Below are 21,987 nucleotides of genomic sequence, written 5' to 3'. Positions count from 1 at the left end.
TCCTATCAGCAATTTTTGTTATTTAGTCCTGCCTGAGTCTTCATGATCCCATTTGAGGTTTTCTTGGCAAAGATACTAGAGTAGGTTGCCATTTCCTTCTCCAGCTTTTTTTTTACAAATGAGGAAACTAAGGTAAACAGGGTTAAGTGGCTTGCCCAGAGTCACTCAGGAAGATGAGTTTTCTGACTTCAGTCCCAGAGCTCCATCCACTGTGCTGCCTAACTGTCCCTGTGCAGCTTAAGGAGCCCAAATACAGCAATCAGTGCAGATTATGCAATAACATAGTAGAAATTGTGCGATTTATAACTGCAAGATGTAAAAATTTTGTACCTACCAGATACCCAAAAAGATCTAATAAAGTGGTTAAAACTATATACCAGAAGTTCACTATCCTTTTTTTTTAACTACAAAAACAAGTCTCAAAATGGCCTTCAGAATCCAACAAATGAACAAATGGTACCAGAACATTATTACAGACAAAACTGCTGCCTGCAACCTTAAGGCCCCTACCTGCGGGTTGATCTGGAGTCAGGAAGACCTGAATATAAATCGTGCCTCAACTTACAAGCCATTTGACTCTGAACACTTCAACCCTTATTCTCAGTTTTCTCAGTTACAAAATGAGAGTAATAATGGTTCCATGTCATTCCTGGGGCATCCTGTCTGTCTATATGTTCGATTTTCGTGTCTCCTTCATTAGAATGTGAGCTCCATTTTTTTGTGTCTCCAGTGCTTAACACAATGAATGCCACATAGTAAGTGCTTAGTACAGGTTTGTTGACTGATAGACATGTTGATGTTCCCTCAAATATCTTAGCCTCTCCCTAAATTATACTCACCAGGCATCTCTCCATCCATACTTTGTACCTTGTCCTATTTCCCACCATAGGTTTTAATGTCCAGGAATGTTTGAGAAATTTAGCGTTGCAAAACTTTAGGCCAGACACTATGCTAAACACTATAAATATCTTATTTGAAAGGAAAGTATTATCCTGATTATGGTAAAGACAGAGTCATTCACAGGAGACATAGCATCCCCAGCTTTGCTATTCCTGACAGATGATTCTTGGAGTGGTCTGCTCAAGAGAAGTTCCTGAAGGGCTTCTCAAGCCAATTGTGGGTCAGGGAGTGTTATGGTAATTAAGGTGAGACTTTTTACTGTTTTCTCTTTTGGAATGCTGAGGTAATCAAGTACCTTTGATGAGTTTTGCCTTTCAAATGTAATGGGAAGCAAAATGGACTTTTTGTTATCTTTGCTTTGGAGTGCTTCTCAGCACTAAGGAATCTTTGATTGAATGGGGAGTCTTTGATGACCTGCTTCTGTCAAGGGAAGGTCTAGTTCACATGGGTTTGAGTCGCATGGTTGTGACACCCTCTGACCCTGAGCACGCATTTAAGTCACAAGAAGGCCTAAGTCATGTGGGTTTGAGTCTCATGGCTGTGATGCCCTTTGACCCTGAAGAAGTGCATATAAACTCAGAGGTTAGTGTTTTGCCTTTGGGGGCACACTTATTGAAAGAGTGTTGGTGATAAGACTCTGGGTAGCCGTTAAAGCAGCTCCCCGGCTTTGAAAACCCAGATGTTGGTGCTTCTCTCTGATACCTATATGTGTATTATGATTTGGTCAGCAAGATAAAAGCCTGTCTGTTGATCTGTTTGTATTTGCTCTGAAGTTCAAGGTGCTGGCTTTCCCTCCAAACTAAGTGAATGGTATATGTATGTTTAACCCCTTAAAGTTCCTTTCCTTAGAAAAGCAAATCAAAGGACCTGTTCTAGCACCCCTTCTGTGTGCTGGTGTTACCGGTCTTTCACCTCCACACCAGCTGCTAGAAATATTCTTGTTACAGAAGGCTGCTCTTCATTGTAGACAAGGGTGCATTCCACAGCCAATCACTCATTTGCAAGTCAATAGGGACTGACGTGTCTCTTTCCATGTCCACCCTCTACCTGCTCAAACCTGGGCTGCTAACAATGATCCCATTCTGCCTAAATTACTACATTCTTTCTGGAAGATGATCCACCAGGAAATTGGTAGAAATGGTGGTGGCCCTTTTCCCATAACGTCAGGCATAAGTCTCAGAACCAATAACTGGATAAGTAACCCTCGATTTGGAATTCTTCCTACCCCAAGTTCTGTTCTCAGATAAAAAATGCCTTCTCTGTCATCCATATAACCGGACCACATTGACAAAACTTCATGCAAAATATTTACTCTACCATAATAGTAAAAAAGCAAAGTATAAAAAAGCTTAATAATATTTATCATTTATAGAGCACTTTTGTTCTATCAATGTAATGTTCCCAACCAATAAAATCATATGATATTTAAAATAATGGATTTCACAAAGTGAAACCCCATTTATCTGGATGTTGCCTAACTAGATGTCTGATTTATGCCCTTAGTTCTCTGTTCCAATTTTTACCACCCTCTGTCAGGGCCCAGCACTTATTTTGGATGGCTTTTTTTGTTAAGGCCCATGTGAAAAAGGGAGCCCATTTACTATGAGCCAGCCCATCTGCAGCCTGGCAGGGGAATTTACCACAGTATAGAAAATTCGATTCAAGGCTTACAAATGATAAAGTTAAGTTTTCAAAATTCTTCTGTGGAGTCTAAGCACATGGTGTTTCATTTAACTTACAACTAAATGAAAAAAAAGTCTTGCTGTTTTTTGGAATCAGTGCATATTACCTGTATCTGCACTTGCCGGTAGAAATGCAGCCTTGCCATGACCTGGATGAAGATCCAGCAATTTCAGGATATTGAGGAGGAGCTGTCAGACAGGTAGGCAGAGAACAGGAGAGAGCAATGTCATAAAAACCTTGAGAGAAGTAAGTATCGAGGAGAAGAGCATGATCTACAAGGTCAAAGGCTGCAGAGAGGTCAAGGAGGATGAAGACTGAAAAAAGGCCATTTAAGTTGACAATTCAGACACCAATAACTTTGGAGAGAGTTGAATGATGACAGTAGGGGCTTGGCCAAGTGGAGGAACCAACTGACTTTTGTAGATGGCCTTCTCAGGGAGTTTAGCCGCAAAAGGGAGAAAAGCTATGGGATGATAGCTAGTGGGGGTGGGTGGATCAAGAGAGAGCTTTTTGAGGAAGGGAGAGAAGTAGATATGGTTGTGGTCAATAGGGAAGTAGTCAACGGATTGGCGTGAGAGTGAGGACAATAGAGGGGGCAATGTGCTGGTTACATAGGATAGAATGGGATCGCTTGTGCATGTAGAAATTTGACTTGGCAAGAAGTGCCACATCTTGTGAGACAGGTGAAGGAGGAGGAAATGGCAGACAGCATCTGAGTGATATGAGATGAGGAGGAGGAAAGAGGAAGGTCTCAGTGAATTGCTTCAATTTTTTTCAATGAAATATGAGATAAAGTTTTCAGCTGAGAGGGTGGGAAAAGAGGTATCTAGGTGAGGTTTGTGGAGGAATGAAACAGTTTGGAAAACCTGATGTATAGAGTGGAATAGTGATTTCATTAAGGAGGCCTTGCCACAATGAGGACCCAATTAAGATTAGGCAACATTAATTTGTAGTGGACAAAATCAACATGATTTCATAATTTTCTCCATCTTCTTTGCAGCATGTGAGTAAGAGTGAAGCTAGTAGATGTTGAAAGTAATCCCAGGCAGAGTCTTGGTGAGGCAAGATTGGCAATAGGATAAGATCATAAGAATACAGGGTAGAATTGAACTGGTTACCAAGGGATCCAGACTGGGAAGTGAAGAAAATGTAGGCAATGCAGGGGTGGTGGCTCTGGAAAGAATGAAGGGGTCAAGGGATTGAAAGTTGTGGTGAAGACAAAGAACAAGGTTTGGGGTTACAAGGCAGACAGAGGTAGAAGGCTGTGATCAAATGAGGGGATTTCAGAGTTCACGAACATGGAAGTGGGGCATTTGTGGGTGATGGCAAAATCAAGGGTATGACCATCTCTATGTGAAGCTGAAGTGGGGTGAAGGAGTAAGTCCTGGAAAATGAGCAAGTTGAGGAACTGGGAGGTTAAGGTGTTTGAAGGCATATGTTGGAATCTCCTGAGGTAATGTGGAGATACCTTAATATGATTGTACACATATAACCTACATCAGATTGCTTGCCATTCTGGGGAAAGGGAAAGAGAGGGAGGGAGAAAAAAAAATATGGAACTCAAAATCTCATAAAAGTGAATGGTGAAAACTAATTATATGTATATATGTGTGTAGATATATACAGATATACATATATACATGCATATATATAGTATACATATACATATATATACATATATCCACATGTGTGTATGTGTGTATACGTGTGTGTGTATGTTTGTGTATGTATATGTATATGTATATGTATATGTATATGTATATGTATATGTATATGTATATGTATATGTATATCCTGCAGGCAGGAGTTGAGGAGAAGAGAAAGACCATGAGCCAGGTACTGAACTCAATGAGAAAAAAAGGGAAGACAGAAGACAACAGCGGCCAGAACTTTGATTGGGTGATAGGTTTGGATTGATTGGCCCTCAAAGTAGGAGAGAGTTCTTCAACTTGATGATAGACAGTGAGACTGGAAGTGGCAATGGGGAACAAAAAATACTCCTACTCCTCACCTGAATCAGGCAAATCTGGAGCAATGAGTGAATGTATAAATAGTCCTGCAAAGAAAGACCAAGGAGATTGTATCATCAGGAGGGATCCAGGTTGCAATGAGACCCAGAAGATGGAAGGGCATGGGAAAGGAAAAGATTTAAGATGAAAGTAAGTTTGGGGGGGCAGCTAGGTGACGCAGTGAGTACAGCACTGGCCCTGGAGTCAGGAGGACCTGAGTTCAAATTTGACCTCAGGCACTTGACACACATACTAGCTGCATGACCTTGGGCAAGTCACTTAACCCCATTTGCCCTGCCTTCCCCCTTCCAAAAAAAAAAAAGAAAGTAAGTTTGTTATAGATGTAGCAGACCTTTCTGAGAGCACAGTGGAAGGGGTGGGTATCTTTAGAGTGGTACATGTTTTGGGGATAGGAATAAGGGAGCAGAAAGTATATAACATATATATATATATATATATACATACATATATGTATATATACACACATATATACATACACACACCTGTACACACATACGTATGTTTGCTTTTTTACTTACCACTCCAGTGGAAAATAAGCTCCCTGAGAAAAGAAACTGTTTTTTGTATCCCCAGAACTTACTTAGCACAATGCTTGGCACTTAGTAGTCACTAAAAAAGGGCTTGTTATGTTACATTATTAGGTTGCATTGTTATGTTGTGCCCTGCCAGCCTAGCCCATCATCTTCTGATTCTATACTCTGCTAATATGCTCTGTCTCACTGCCACCTTGCCCCAGCACTGGCAGCACATGGGGTCATACTTCATTATATGAGAGTTGACATTTGGAACCTGGAAAGAAGGATAACATCACAACATCTTTTGTAGGAAAGGGAAAAAAAAATTAAAAGATTTTTTTTCCACCCCAGTGGGTCTGTTGCTGTATTGAGTTCCACCAAGTAGGAGATGAAATAAATCTCAGTCCTTCAGAAAACATTTAACAGCTAGTGGCCCTTTTTAGTTGGTGTTCAAGGTGAGGGATTACAACCCTAGAGAACAAAAAGTCATTTCCTCTCATTTTTAAATTGAATTTTTTTTCAAAAGTTGATATTAAGTAGCTTATAAACTTAAAGTTGTGTACACACGATGCCCAAACAGCTGGTCAATTCAGTGGAGAGAAAAAACATCAAACCAGTTGGCATTGTGTAGACAATTCCCTTTTCCCTGCTGACCTTATTTTCCTTTCTTCTTCAATTTCTCCATCAAACCATTGCCTCTTTCATTCCAAGAAGGACATACCTCTATAATAGGCACCATTGAGTCAAATTCATTGTCATTTCTTTTCTTTGAGACCTAATGCTTTGCACAATTAAAAAGCAATGCAATTTTTATCTTTTGTTCCTTCAGACACACCTTGTTAAAACTTTGACATAACCTCCCTATCCTTTTTCTAAGCTCACACTTCCAAAAATGCCAGAACATTAATAAGGTAGCTAAAGGACAAAGCTTGTTGGATGAGATCACTCATATTTTGGCTGTCCAATATTCAGTTTGAAAAGAAAAATGGAGTTCCAGAAAAATGGCCTGTCCCCAAGTACTGTCTTCAAACAAACATGTTGAAGGAAATCAGCAATGGGGTAGAAGACTTGCATAAGAAAAGATGAGTTTTAAGAATATTATCACATTCAAAATTCAACTGGTAATTAGTTGGTTTTAATTAGTCCACAGGCTTCCAAGAATCCTTGTATATAAAAGATAATGGCAACAGATGGGCAGAAAAATAGGAAAATATCATAGTAGGCTCAGCATCTACTTGTTTCGGGAATTCTACCAAAGGCACAGCACAGTCAAAAGAGCACAAGTGAATTTAGAATCAGAGAATCTGGGTTCACATTCCCAGTTCTGCTACTTATAATCTGTCAGACCTTGAACCAATCATTTAGGTCCTCTGTGCCTTACTTTCCTCATCTGAAAAAGGAGAGACATAAGCTAGAAAAACCCCAAGGTCTTTATGAGTTCTAAATCTATGATCCTATGACCCACTTAGCCCCTTAATCTTTTGTACATTCGAAGGAGCAAGGTATAGCATGTAGGAGCTAGGCTCAGAGTCAACCAAACCTATTTTTAAGTATTGCCTCTAACACACATTAGCTCTGTGTCCCCAAGCAAAGCACTTAACCTCTCAGTGCCTCAGGAAGCTCCTTAAAAAATTGATGTTATAAAGAAATTGCCAATCTGCATCAGGAAAGAGAGTTCCCATGCCATGAGTTCCCTATAGTTGGCTCAAACGCCACTTTGTACAGGAAATTTGTCTTGGTCACCTCTGAGGTAACCATCCATTCACTTTGAATCCAGCTTGTAGATGTCCATTTTATTTACATGTTATTTCTCTTTCATTAGCTCATGAGCTATTATAAGAGCAGAGATTGCCTTTGGTTTTCTTCGTAACCCCAGTGCCTGGAAAATAGTAAGCACCTAATAAATGCTTATTTGCTGATGACTGACTATAATCATTAAATCACAGGTTTGGCCCAAAACCCTTATGTGTATATACTTTGTAAAAAAATAAGACAGTTTCCTCACTATAAATGTGGATTAATTAAAGAGGAGCCATCACCCTTGTTATCATCTATCTTTCAGCCAAGGGCAGCGGTAGACTAGTACAATGGTTTTGTGCAGAACCTGGAGCACTAAATTTGGAATTATGGGACCTGAATTCATTACATGGCTGTGCCACTTAATACTTGTTTGACCTTGGACAAGTCATGTGCTATTCTGTGTCTCAGTTTCCTAAACTATAAAACAAGGAGGCTGGACTCTAGAAGTGACCTTCTTCTGGCTCTGGATCTGTGACCTTAAGTACTGGTAAACTTGCTTACCTCACAGATTTGAATGATTTTTTTTTTCTCATAGAGCAATTCATTTCCCCTGGGCCATCTCTGGATGCAAGTTACTAATATCTAACTAAATTCCTGGACTGGGTCTCTACAACTGAAAAATCAGTTATTATTCAGATTGACCATTGTCTGAATGGAGAATAGGGCAAGAAAGCAATGAGCAATGGAGATAATCTTCTTGCAACCTCCTTATCTTTCCCCCAACCTAGGGATTATAAAAGTGGCCTGTGGAACTAATGCCTTTCTTATTTGGAGATGTCTTTATTTTGTAATTAAGGGAACCATTTAGGATTTTTTTTGCCCAAATCCTTGGGATTTTCTACTACCATCACTAATCCCAAAATGTTACAATAACAGTATTATTGCTATTAATATTAAGAATGTGTTGCCTGGAGTTCAGGAGAAGGATTGAAAAGACTGTATCATATTAGTTGAACCAAGCAATATCACTTCATATTCCATGGTGTCACATATTCTCAGTCTGGCAGCCACTTCACTTAACCAGGGCTATACCGGAAGTATGCGTGTGTGTGTGTGTGTGTGTGTGTGTGTGTGTGTGTGTGTGTATGTGTGTATTATAAGTAACTTGTTTATTGCTTTGAAGACTTCAGAATATAGTTTGCTAGATAACATACAGAGGGAAGAAATGTTTAACCCCTACACATAAATCTTTGACTCCTCTGAAGCTCATGTTTTGATTGTAACCATGCAGATCTAAATTTTATGCCCAAAGCTCTGATAAACTGTCTCCCAAGATATTTTTTGCATTTCTATGCTATTGTGCCATGAAGCATGGTATTGCATGAGACCAATATCACACAAAATTATCATTTGTCCTAGAGGACTGAAAAGAACTAATGAAATTTAATTTGTTTTGCTTGGAGCACTATTGGCCCAGGCATATTGAACTCATTCAGTATCTTATCTCTTGAAACTTAAAAATAGCTACCTACTTTTGGCATCAACTTTTTCCTCCTGCTTTATGGCATTATGAATACAATGAATGTCTCCAAGAAATATACAGAAATATTTGTGAAGGAATAAACTTTACATTAGTCCATTCAGGAAGATGAAATTTCATCATGCAGAGCTGGAAATGACTTCCAGAGATCATTTAGTTCAAGATTCTTCCTTTAGACATGATTGTACCTAAATCACCTAATGCAGAAATTTTCTGTCCTATTTTTAAAGATTCCAAGGAACAGAGATCCATTATCACTCTCAGTAACACTTTCCTCTTGATATTAATAACAACCTCAACGATATCTTCTGGGTATTTCAATCGAAACTTTTCCCCATTTCAACCAAGAGCTCCTTTTCTAATCTGCAGGACTGAATGAGTTTTCTTTGCTCCATGGTAGAATGAGCTACTTGTGATCTAAAATAAAGCCACAACATCAAAACCATTGCTTTCTACTTCCTGGATTCCACTTTCCCTTCTGCTTGGGAGTGTCATGGTACTTCATTAGGAAAAGCTAGATTTGGTTCATGTTTTCTCCTTGGCAGATAACTCTGTAAAACATTAAGTTTCAGTAAAGGTGCCAAGCTAGGTAGGTAGCGGGAGTTTCCTCATTCAAGAATTCCCATCATCAACACAATCACAAATACAGTAACCATCTTTGTTCAAAAGAATATTCAATCAGATATAATTAGAAAGGTAGTTCTATGTCTAACTTCCATCTCTTTTGCTCCACACCAATTACATTTCCATTAGTCTTGCCCTTGTGAAGAGAGAGAACTATTAGTCCTCTGCAATAGATTGATTCAGTCTTATTATATTTATTCATATAACTTTCTCTTCATTTTTGGTAGATATTTTGTTGCTAGAATTAGGTAGAGGAAAAGTGAAATTATGAATGGATTGTAACTGGCAGTATCTTTGGCCCATAGTGGCATCTTCTTCCTACCTGTTTCCTACAAAGGGTGCTATCACCTTTAAAGGAGAGCCTGTAATGATTTAATGTGACAGTTGATGAGATATGAACTGTGTTTATCTCATTTATCCTTTTCACTTAGTCTTTATTTGTTATTTATTTATTATTATTATTTATGTTTATTTAAACTTTTTATTTTATTTATTTTATTCTTGTTATATTTATCTATTATTTCTGCTTTCATTTTTCCACTGTCATCACTATGACCCAACTAAAACCAACCAACAACAGCAAGAACAATAAATCATAACTTGTTTGAAAAAAGGCTCATAACAATGATATAAATATTAATATGAAATATAATAATAAGATTATGAAAAATGAGTCAGGAGACTTCCCATAAGATGTTTGAGAGATTGTATTTATGCCTAGCTCCTCTTCATCACTTCAAAACAATATACAAAACAAGTAGGAAAAAGTAAGAACAAAAGAGGAAAGGAAAAACTATTTTTACAAGGAAATACCCACAGCAGGGGCGTGGGGGGGAGGAGAGGGGAACAACAGAAAGACTGAATAAATGGCTAAAAAAAAGTTCCAATACTAAACCAAGAAATGCTATGATGTAGAATATGTGGACAGATTTCTAGAACAAAGGAAGTCTTCAATAACTACAATTAGAACCATAGAAAAGCCACTAAATATAACTTTCAGTTGTTGACAAGTCTAATAAAAGAATTGAAGAAAAAGATAATGATTGAAGTAAACACTTACTGAAAATTAAAAAGCGAATTGTTAGCTGAGAAAAAAGCTGGACTATCTTAGTATAGCAGTATACATCTTAATATACAGTGTAGGAGATGGAACATTGGAATGCAAAGATCTGGCAATAATTATTTAAGTAGAATCAAAAGTTTTTTTAAAAAAATTAATGTGAGCTAATCAAAGAAATTTACAATAGAACAAAGTTTAGAGATAACCTACATGTTATTTGACTCCCAGAAAAACATGATGAAACAAAATCATAACACCATAAAAAAATTTGCCCAGTGATGCTGGAATCATAGGGGAAAATGTTGATCAATTAAATATGCAAGATGCTAACAGCATCTCACCACGAAAAATAGTTGTCAAGTGAAGCAAAGATGTCCATTATCACCATTACTATTGAATATTATATTAGAATTGCTATCTATAGCAATAAGAAAAGAAAAAGAAATAGAATGCATAAGAATAGGCAATGAGGAAACAAAACTCTCACTTTTTGGAGATGACATGATGGTATACTTAGAGAACCCTAGAGAATCAACTAAAAAACTAGTTGAAACAAGTAACTTTAACAAAGCTTTAGGATATAAAATAACCCACATAAATCATCAATATTTCCATATATTACCAACAAAACCCAGCAGGAAGAGATAGAAAATCTGTTTAAAATAACTGCAGACAATATACTTTGGAATCTCACTGCCAAAGCAAAACCAGGAATTATATGAACACAGTTACAAAAAAAACTTTTCACACAAATAAAGACAGATCTAAACAATTGGAGCCAATGTAATAAAAATGGCAATTCTATCTAAATTAATGTACTTATTCAGTGCCACACCAATCAAACTACCAAATAATTATTTTATAGAACTAGAAAAAAATAATGACAAACTTCATCAGGAGGAGCAAAAGGTCAAGAATATCAACAGAATTAGTGGGGGGAAAACAGTTTAGCAATACCAGATTTCAAACTATATAGCAAAATGGTAATCATGAAAACAATCTGGTACTAGCTAAGAAATAGAGTGGTGGATCAATGGAATAGATTAGGCAAATAATATCCAATGGTAAATGACCATAGTAATCTAATGTTTGGTGAAAACAAAAATGCAAGATTTGGGGGAACGAACTCATTACTTGACAAAAAGTGCTAAGAAAAGGCTAAAGTAGGTTGGCAGAAGCTAGGCATAGATCAAACTGTATGCCAAGATAAGGTGAAAATGGGTACATGACTTAGACATAATAAGAGACATCATAAGCAAATTAGGGGACTTACCTCCCAGATCCATGGATAAGGGAAGACTTTGTAACCAAACAAGAGACAGGGAGGATCACAGGATGTAAAATGGATCATTTTGATTACATGAAATTAAAAAGGTGTCATCTAAACAACAATTAGAAAGAAACTGGGTGGAGGGGTGAGGGTTGGGAGGGGGGCGTCGAATTACAGCAAGTTTCTCTTGAGACCTGAGCAAAATTTATAAAAATAAGAACCATTCCCCAATTGATAAATGGTCAAAGGATATGAATAGACAGTTTTCAGGAAAAGAAATCAAAGCTATCAATAGTCATATGAAAAATTAGAGAAAAATGCACATTGAAAACAGCTCTGAGACACCACCTCATACTTATCAGATTGGCTAACATGACAGAAAAGAAAAATGACAAATGCTGGAAAGGATATGGAAAATTAGGGACACTAATGAACTGTTGGTTGAGTTGTGAGCTGATCCAACCATTCTGGAGAAAAATTTGGAAGTATGCCCACAGGGTTTTAAACTATACATGCCCACAATCACACTACTAGGCCTGTATCCCAAAGAGATCAAAGAAAAGGTAAAAGGACCTATTAATGGCAGCTCTTTTTGTGGTGGAAATGAATTGGAAATTAAGGGGATGCCCATCAACTGGAGAAGGGCTGTGATTGTGATAGAATACTATTGTGCTATAAGAAATGAGTGGAATGCTTTCAGAAAAAAAAAATCCTGGAAAGATTTATGTGAATTGATGTAGAGTGAAGTGCGCAGAACCAAGAGAGCACTCTACATAGTAATAGGGATATCATAACAAGGATTAACCGTGGAAGACAGCTGCTCTGATCAATGCAATGATCTACAAAGTTCCAAAAGAGTAAAAATCTATCCCCAGAGAGAACTGATGAATGCTAGGTGCAGATTCAAGCTTACTTTTTTTCATATTCTTCATTTTTCCTTTTTTCTTTTCTTTTTTTTGCAACATAGCTAATATAGAAATATTCTGCATGACTTCACATGTAAAATGGGTATTATATTGCTTGCTTCCTCAATGAGCAGGGAGGGAGAAATTTAGCACTCAGTTTTTTAAAATTAATTTAAATTAACAAAATGATAAAGAAAATGGAGTTCTAAAAAAAGGATATATGGGGGAAAAAAGAAATGTAGCTGTCAAATTCCATTACCTCTAGATTAAAGAGAAACTTTTGGAAACAGCTCATATACCAAGAAATTTCATTCCATATTGTCCCAGACTATATATAAACATCAAAAAAATGAAGGAAACTTTTATAATATGATATACTAAAAAGAGAAGAAAAATGGCTTCCATCCAGAGATATTATTATACAAAGTTAAACAGAATAACACATGAAAATAGACTATTCATAGAATTTCTTCCAACCAATCTTTTTGAGAAAAAAATATTGTAATTATTTCATCCTGTCAATTACCAGTTCCTCCCAAATCTTTTCTTGAAGAACGTTTTCATGACAAGTAGATGTGAGTTGTCTATGTGGATTTTATATACATTGGTATCTCTTGTATCCTTTTTATTTTCCATATTTTGGAAAATACATTTTTATTGTCCTCAGCAATAGCCAAGATGAACATTAAGAATTCATTTGTTTAATAGTGATGGTTTGAGTGCAGAATTTTTCTAACTTTTCATCATCTTGGATCTTATACCCCATATGTTGGAGCACAAGACACCATTGTTTTCATAGTAATGATATTAGAAATGCTTATCATGATCACTGCAATATTCTTCCACCAAATCCTACTGCAATGTCTTTTCATTGTGTGGATAATACCCTGGGTTTTCAAAGACTAGATCAGTAAGTCAATCGATAAACATTTATTAAGTTCCTACCATTCCACACATTATGCTGAGGGCTGGGAATTCAAATAAAGATGACTTCTTTCCTGCTCTCAAGGAGCCCACAATCTAATGGAAGAGGCAACATGAAATTTGCATGACCCACTTCCATTCTACAGAGGGGTAGGCAAGGCAAAAAAGTTTTTAAACTGTCTATTAATATTAACTTTCATTACTCTAAATATTAGATATTGGTTCTAAGACAGCTGGGTGGTACAGGTGATACAGGCAGAACAACGAGCCCTGAGTCAGGAAAAGTTGAGTTCATATCCAGCCTCAAACACTTACTAGCTGTGTAACCCTGGGCAATTCACTTAACCTTATTTCAGTTTCATCATCTGTAAAACAGAGATAATAATAGCACCTATACCCCAGGATTATTGTAAGGAACAACTGAGATATTTGCAAAGTACTTTATAAACCTTAAGGAACTATAAAAATATTATTATTATTATTATTATTATTTGATGAACAATAAATAAATTGCTATGAGAGTAATTGAATCACATTAATCTGGTCATCTTCATTATAAGTGAAACCAGAAGAGTAATAGATATTATAGCTAGGAGAAAGGAGCTCATCCATTATCCTTGGAAAGTCAAATATAGAAATTGGAAGAATTGGTTTTGTCACGTGTCCTGAAACAACAGAAGTATCATTTCATGGGACAATTGTCAAAAGGCAGTTTGGCATAGGGTATAAATTGCTGTATGAAATGTTAGGAGAACTGAATTTTTATTATACCTCAAATACTTAAGAGCTTTGTGATCAATGGCAAGTCACAACCTCAGAGCCTAAGTTTCCTCATCTGTAAAATGGGAAAACAATACCTTCAACATTATCTCACAGGGCTGGTGTGAGAATCAAATGAGATAATGTATGTCAAACTATAGCAATAATACAAAAAAAAAGAAATTGAGGTAATAAGGCAGGACCACCTTTATCTCTATTTACAGATAACATCACCATTTTCTTAAAGAACCCTAGAGTATTAAAAAAAAAAAGACAGAAAATATCTTCAGTGAAATTTGTTGTTGTTCAGTCATTTTCAGTCATGTCTAACTCTTCATGACCTCATTTGGGGTTTTCTTGACAAAGACACCGGAGTGATTTGCCATTTCTTTCTCTAGCTCATTTTACAGATTAGGAAACTGAGGCACACGAGGTTAAATTACTTGCCCAGGGTCATACAGCTAGTAAGTGTCTGAGACCAGATTTGAGCTCAGGATGATGAGTCTTCCTGATTCCAGGCCAAGCACTCTATCCACTATGCCACCTAGCTGCCCCATTTTTATTTTATTTTATTTCTGTAAAATACAGGATCCAAAATAAATCCAAAGAATCATTAACTATGTTACTATCAACAATACCTCAAAAATAGATTACAAGAGAAATTCAATTTAAGATAACAAAATGAACTTATCAAGACTCCTATAGGACTTATATAGATCAACTACAGAATAATTGTTGTGAAAATGAAAGAAGACCTAAATAATTGGAGAGATAGTGTTCATGGCTGGGCCACACCATTATAATGATGATGATGATGATACTACCCAAATAAAAAAGTCTGTATGTTACTTTGCTATACTGTTATATGAATAGCAAACATAATTCATTTGGAGGAAATAAAAGTTTAGAATACAAAGAGATCTTATAGAGGAAAAAAAAAAGTAGGAAGGAAATGGGCTTTGTGTTACCAGATCTCAAAGTACATTACAAAGAATTAACAATCAAAATCAAAAGGTAACATAGCATAACAGATAAAGCTGGCCTTCAAGTCAGGTTTCCAGTCCTACTTCTGATACATACTGGTTATATATAACCCTAATCAAATTTCTCCCCTCGCCATTCTAGCCTCCAGAAAGCAGACAAAGCAATACCTCTAAAGCACAGGTTGGCCATGTCGTTACCCTGTACCCTCCACCCTCCACCCTGATAAAAAAAAGCTCTAGTATCCTCCTTTATTACTTCTAAGATAACAGAGACTCTTCTGTTTGGCATTCAAAGACCTTCACAATCAGACTCTAGCCTACATTTTCAGCCTTATTACACTTTACTTCCCTTCATGCAGCCCAACCAAACTGACTTACTTTCAAACTTTCCTATACCACTGTAACAACAATGTTGCTAGCAGCTACTGTGGAGGTGAAAGACCAACAACAAGAGTACACAGGAGGGCTACTAGCACAGATTCTTTGATCTGCTTTTCTAAGGAAAACAACTTTAAGGGGCTTACAATCTCACTTTCATTAAACATACATATATCATTCCCTTAGTTCAGGGGAAAAAGTCAGCACCCTGAGCTTTAGAGCAAATGCAAACTGAAATTACAAGCAGATATTATATAAACAGAGAAAAATAACACAAATCAGCAGACAGGCTTCTAGCTGTCTGTCCAAGCAATACATAAGCAGTTACCAGAGAGAGAAGCACCAACATCTGGGTTTTCAAAGCCAGGGGGCTCTTGGAGGCTACCCAGAGTCTAGTCTGGCCAAATCACCAACACTCTTCCAATGAGTGATACCCCCAAAACAAAATGCCAACCTCAGATCGTATATACCCTTCTTCAGGGTCAGAGGGCATCATCACAACCATACGACTCAAACCTATGTGAACTAGGCTTTCTTGTTTCTTAAGCAGGTCATCAAAGACTCTTGATTCAATCAAAGAAACAAAGGCAAGACTTATCAAAAGCACGTGATTACCTCAGTGCTGAGAAGCACTCAAACAAAAAACAGCAAAAAGTCCACTTTGCTTGCCATTATGACAGTTTGAAAGGCAAGACTCATCGAAGGTACTTGATTGCCTTAGGATTCCAAAAGAGAAAATAGTAAAATGTCCCACGCTTCTTACCATTACAACCATGTTCCAACTATTATCTCCATGCCTTTGCACAGACTATCCCTCCATGCTTGGATTAAACATCCTCCTCACCTCTACCTCAAGTAATTCCTTGCTTCCTTAAAAACTCATTTCAAGTGCTATCTCCTATAGGAGTCCTTTCCTCATGGCCCCAGCTGTTAATCCCTCCTTAAACCATGCTAAAATTACCTTGCATTCCCTTTGTGTACATTTTCTATGTATATGTGTTGTTTCTTCCAATTGAATGCCAGCCCCTGGCATTCCTTTATCTTTGTATCCAAAGTACCTCTTATAGTGCCTAGTAGCTAGTAGGTGTTTAATAATTGCTTATTGACTAATGGATTAAATAACTTGACCAAGTAAGACTCCAGACAATTCTTCAAGAGTGTAAGGCACAGGTCAGTTACCAATCTCATTGGTAGGAGTTTCTTTACATGGAATTCCTTAGACTAATGAAATCACTTATCTGAACGAAAATATAAAAATAAATTATCAAAAGTATCAACTTTTAGATAAGAGAAAAAGCTGATTGATTAGTACAGGGTGTTCCTAAAGTCTGGACACACAGGCAAAAATGCATATTTTCAAAAAATGAAATGAATGAAATTTTCAACATTCTATTTAATTGGAATATTAACAAATAACATCTTCAATATAATTTCCATCATTTGTGATGCAAAGGTTGATGCGTTTTGCAAGATTCATGTGAACTCAATGCAATAACTCCACATTGCTGTCAATTTTAGCACATTCACTCTTTATACATTCAATCAAGTGTATGTTATCTGTGATTTTCATTGAGTACCCCTTCTCCTTTAGCATACCTCAGAAAAAGAAGTCAAGGGGGCTAAGGTCTGTTAATATTCCAAATATTTCAAAATATGCATTTTTTTCCTATGTGTCCAGACCTTAGGGACACCCTGTAGAATAGTCTAGATAAGCAAGACCTTGAAAATAAGTTGCAAAGTAGTCAATTGATAACCCAAGAAGGAAAATTTCAAAGGGAACAATATGAACTTCTAAAACTGAAAAGCAGTCTGGTGAAAAGCAAGAGTCCTAATATCTTTCATAACATACCACAATCAATTGCAAATGGATAAATGATCTCAGGCATCTAGGTGGTGCAGTGGATAGATCACCAGGTGTAGAGAGACAGGAAGATCTGAGTTCAAATCCAGTCTCAGATACTTACTAGCTGTGTGACTTCAGGCAAGTCACTTAACCTTGTTTGCCTCAGTTCTCTCATTTGTAAAATGAGCTGGAGAAGGATATAGCAAAACTTCAGTATCTTTGCCAAGATAACCCCAACTGAAATGAATGAACAACAAAAGAATGATCTCAATATTTTTAGAATCACAGTATAAAAAACTGGAAGACAATGGAAGGTTATAGCTTTCACAACTGTGAATAAGGGGGAGAAATTTAGAAGATATTCTCAATAATATAATGCAAAAGCTTTTTGCAAAAATAAAATAAATGCCTCTAGCACAAAAAGAAAAAAGTAAATTGGGAAAAAACCTTGGCATTAACTATTTCTGATAGCTGATGTCCCAAAACTGTAACATTAAGAATCATTCTTCAATAGACAGGCTGTCAATGGAAATGAGCAGTTTTAAAAGAAAAAAATTCAGACTAACATGAAGAACCTGGAAAAATGTCCAGAATAAAAAATATTCAGATAAATACAAATTAAGACAATTCCTGAGTTACCAGTTCAAACCCATCTAGTTTAAAAAGATGGGAAAAGATGGAGAAGCTATTAGGACGGCTGTGGGAAGACAGGCATGCTAATTCACTGCTGGCAGAGTTGTGAATTGGTTTTACTGTTCTAGGAAAAAAAATCAAAATTATGCAACAAAAGTTGCTAAATGGTTCATACCCTTTATTTAAGAAATTTCACTAATGTAATTATTTGCCAAGGAGGTCACTGATAGCTCAGAAAGTCCATATGTTCCCAAATTTTTGTTTCATAGAATTATTAATTTTAGTAACAAAAACCTTAAAACAAAATATGTAGGAGAATTGGACAATGACTGAAGAAACTGTGGTCTACAAATATCTTGAAATATTATTGTGCCATAAAGAGAAACATATTTGAAAAATTAGAGAAACATGGAAAGACATTGGGGAAATCTGTAGGTACAGATACAGAATGAAGGAAGGAGACCTATAAATAACACATAACTACAATGTAAATGTTTAGATTTGCAATGGGAGTAATATATTAAAGCTATTGTAATTCTCTTCCATATTTAATTGGCTCAGTAGACTAAATCTCAAAATTTTGCCATGGTTTCCTAGTCACTTGAGTACAAGGAGTCCACTAAGAGCTTCACCTGGCCCCTGATGCTTGACCTGTGGCCCAAATAGGCAACATGGAGGCAGGGTGCTGTGCTCAGCTGTATCAGCGTGGCATCCTTGCTAATATCCTTGTTGGATATTCTTCTGCCATGACCAAGTCATTTTCTCAGTTGTTAATTAGCAGATCTTCTACAAGTGGTTCATATCATTCCAGTATCAATCTTGAACTACCAGAGGAATGACTTGACTCAAGGCTGGCCTGGAACAAAAGAGAAATCTAGTCAAGTCTGGTGCAATGGCCAGTGTTAATTCCTTACTATTCAAGTTAAGGACACATTCTGTTAGTTCTCTACCCTTCAAATTAAGGATACATTCTTCTTTCTTCAGGGATACACTTTGTAGGGAAGTTTGTTGGAAAGTCTCTGTTGTATCAAAGTAGAATATGTCAATAATTTTTAGCTATAATCAAATGAGGCAGTTCTAATCTGTCAAAGAATAGCTTTATAGCTTAACAATTGTTGAACGTCACTATGAATGTGTGGGACAGATCAGAGTAAACTGACAGGTGCTAATAAGGCCTCAAAGTAATTTCTCAGACCTCAGTTATCCCCTTCCCCACAAGCAAAACTTTCAGAATTACACAGGGGAAACTAGAGCTTCATTTTAGATATAAACTTTGAAGTTTGAAAACAAAAGTCAATTTGTGATTTCTCGGAGTTGGTGCTAAAACATTACAGAAAGTCCTATTTTTATAGACATAAATTGCTGGAGAACTCATCAACATTTCAAAAAGCTGTGATAATTTATTCTAATGCCCCACAAGCCCCACAGGTGAACAGCAGGATGTGACAAGCACAGTTTACTTCAGACTAACACTTACATCAGATCCTCCAATCCTCCTATAGAATGTTTGATAACTGTTTTCTCTCTTATGGAAAAGAAAATGAAAACAAACATTACTTTCAGATCTTCTCTTGGGTGCCTAGGAATATTAAACCGAAATACTGTGCTTGTTTGTTCCCAAAAAACATAGAAGATTGTCCCTGAAAGTCTCCTCTGCTTTTGTTAACAATAGCAGCCAGCTGGAAGAAAATTATTTGGAGGGAAGAGGAGGAGGAAACCATTCTTTTTATTCTTCAAAATTAAAATGGCAAAGTGATATTACTAGGGATGGGGAACATGTTAATAAGTATGAGAAAATATTTGTGAAAGTACTTTGCAAAGTGCAAAACACTATACAAACATAAAGCATGAAGATAACACTGGAAATTGTTTTCCTGGCTAAATAATCCTGGTTCTTTGCATTACCAGTCATTCTCTCCCTACTTGTGGTGCTTATGGATGAAGAATCACTTGGAACTCTAAAATAGGAAAGGCACTGGGCAGCTTTCTTCCTCCACTAAGTGCTGCAACACTAAAGGAAATGACCTTTTTTATGTCCAAGATGCTAAACCTCCTTGACCCACTCCCTTTTATTCGCATTGTCTCCACCTACATCCTAGAATGTTCCAGAATGCTACAGAATGTCTCTCCTGTGGCAGAGTGTTTACCATAACGTCATACCATACCACTATAGAGCACAGCACCTCACCACATCCCAATACAACAGTATGTCACTAACATAATGCCTTCCCCTAAGGCTTGGATTACATACTCCAACACTTTGGGTTTCTCCTTCTGTTCTCTTTTCTGACTAATCCTTTCTGTCATGCTTCCCCGGACATTTCTCATCTCTGAATATTTCTGCTTTTTAAAAAATGGAGACAAAAACTGAATGCAGAATTTAATTAGGCACTTGATAAATGTCAGCTTTAATGGAAGCATTACTTTCTAATTCTCTCATGTCAGACTCCTGTAAATACAACCCAGAATCACATTATCTTTTTATGTTGATGACTCACTCATATTGAATGCTCGATCCACAGTACTGTCCTTGTCCCTAAACTGGTCATTCTTTATATTATCTCAGTGTACTTTGATTCTGGTATTGCAGTCTTGGACTTGTCTCCACTAAGTTTTACATTTTCTAATAAAGACACTTGTCTTCATGACCCTATTTGGGGTTTTCTGGGCAAGTATACTGGAGTGGTTTGCCATTTCCTTCTCCAGCTCATTTTACAGAGGAGGAACTGAGACAAACAGGGTGTATCAGGAGGGCAGAGTTTATAATCTCAAAGAAGATCATAAACATGTCTGAAAGGTTCGGAATCGCCGGATAGAAGAAACTCTCAAAATAGAAGGCAGAAGAATCAAAACATTTATTTAGGCTCCACAGTAACCAACCCATGAACCAGAAGCCCCATTTTGATATGTTGATCAAAATCTTCCAGGCCCAATAAGTACGCCTTGCAAGAGTAACCAGGAGGCTACAGAGAAGCATGATTGCGTAAAGCAAAATCATGCTTCCCCCTCGATGGTAATAAGATTACCCACTGGCCTGAAGTCTTTGTTCAGCTTCCTCCCGTAGATCAGCTCTGCTACTGGCAGCTCCTGCCTCAGCTGTGTCTGTGCCTGAAACTGACGTAACTGTCGTAACTGCCTCTGTAACTGCCTCTGGCTCCAACTGTCGCTGTAACTGTCGCTGTAATGGCCTGAAGTCTTTGTTCAGCTTTCTCCCGTAGGTTAGCTCTGCTACTGGCAGCTCCTGCTTCAGCTGTGTCTGTCGCTGTGGCTGTAACTGACGTAACTGTCGTAACTGCCTCTGTAACTGTCGTTGTAACTGTCGCTGGCTCCAACCGGAAAAGGAAAAGAGAAGAGAGCTCTCCGAGCTGTCCTCTCCCCTCTTATAGGGTCTCTGACATCATCAAGCTCCGCCCTAATGACCAGGGCCGATTGGTTCCTGAGTTGGCCCCTCCCCCTAGCATAGACATTAACACCTCCCCTCAGCCAGCCCCATGACTCCTCACACAGGAAGCTGTCTGCTTCCCGGCATGCTCCCCGGAAGAGCAAGCTACAGTGTCCAGAGGCTCAATGAGGCAAGCTGAGCCATTCAAAGAAAACAAAAGCCATTATGGCTACATTCCACCCCTTGTTATAGGATACATAATCTAATCAGCCATGTATCCTAGAACATACATTGTGATCCAATTACAAAGGAAACTAAAACATATCATTCATTATAAAGCAAAACATATCATTCAGTGACATTCCCAAACATTGGTTAACGATTCAAATGCGATCCACCCCTAGATCCCAGCAAAATAATCTTTTCAATCAATCATCCCCAAAATAATTATTAATAATTCAAATGTCCACCCCTAAATCCTTGTATCCATTACATAGGATCAATAATATCATAACAATAAAACAACACAGCAAGGATAACACAAAATAAGTAAACAGAACACTATCATCATTTCCACCCCCCCCCCCTTGAACGATTGGGGCTCAAAATCTTGGGGTGAGGGGTGAAGGTCTCATTTTCCATAGCTTCTTCATGCTGAAATTGGATGTAGAGATGGCCCTGCCCCCAAAAAGTCCCATTCCAGAGGTCATTTCTTTAACGAGCTGGCAGGAATTCCAAGAATGCTACATGCTTAGGCAGTCACCGGAAAGTGCAGGGTGCTTAAGCCTGAAGGAAACAAAACTAGCAACAAGGTTAGC

This window comes from Trichosurus vulpecula, chromosome 5 (genome assembly GCF_011100635.1).
Source record: "Trichosurus vulpecula isolate mTriVul1 chromosome 5, mTriVul1.pri, whole genome shotgun sequence".
Lineage (NCBI taxonomy): Eukaryota > Metazoa > Chordata > Mammalia > Diprotodontia > Phalangeridae > Trichosurus > Trichosurus vulpecula.
This window is presented reverse-complemented; position numbering follows the sequence as displayed.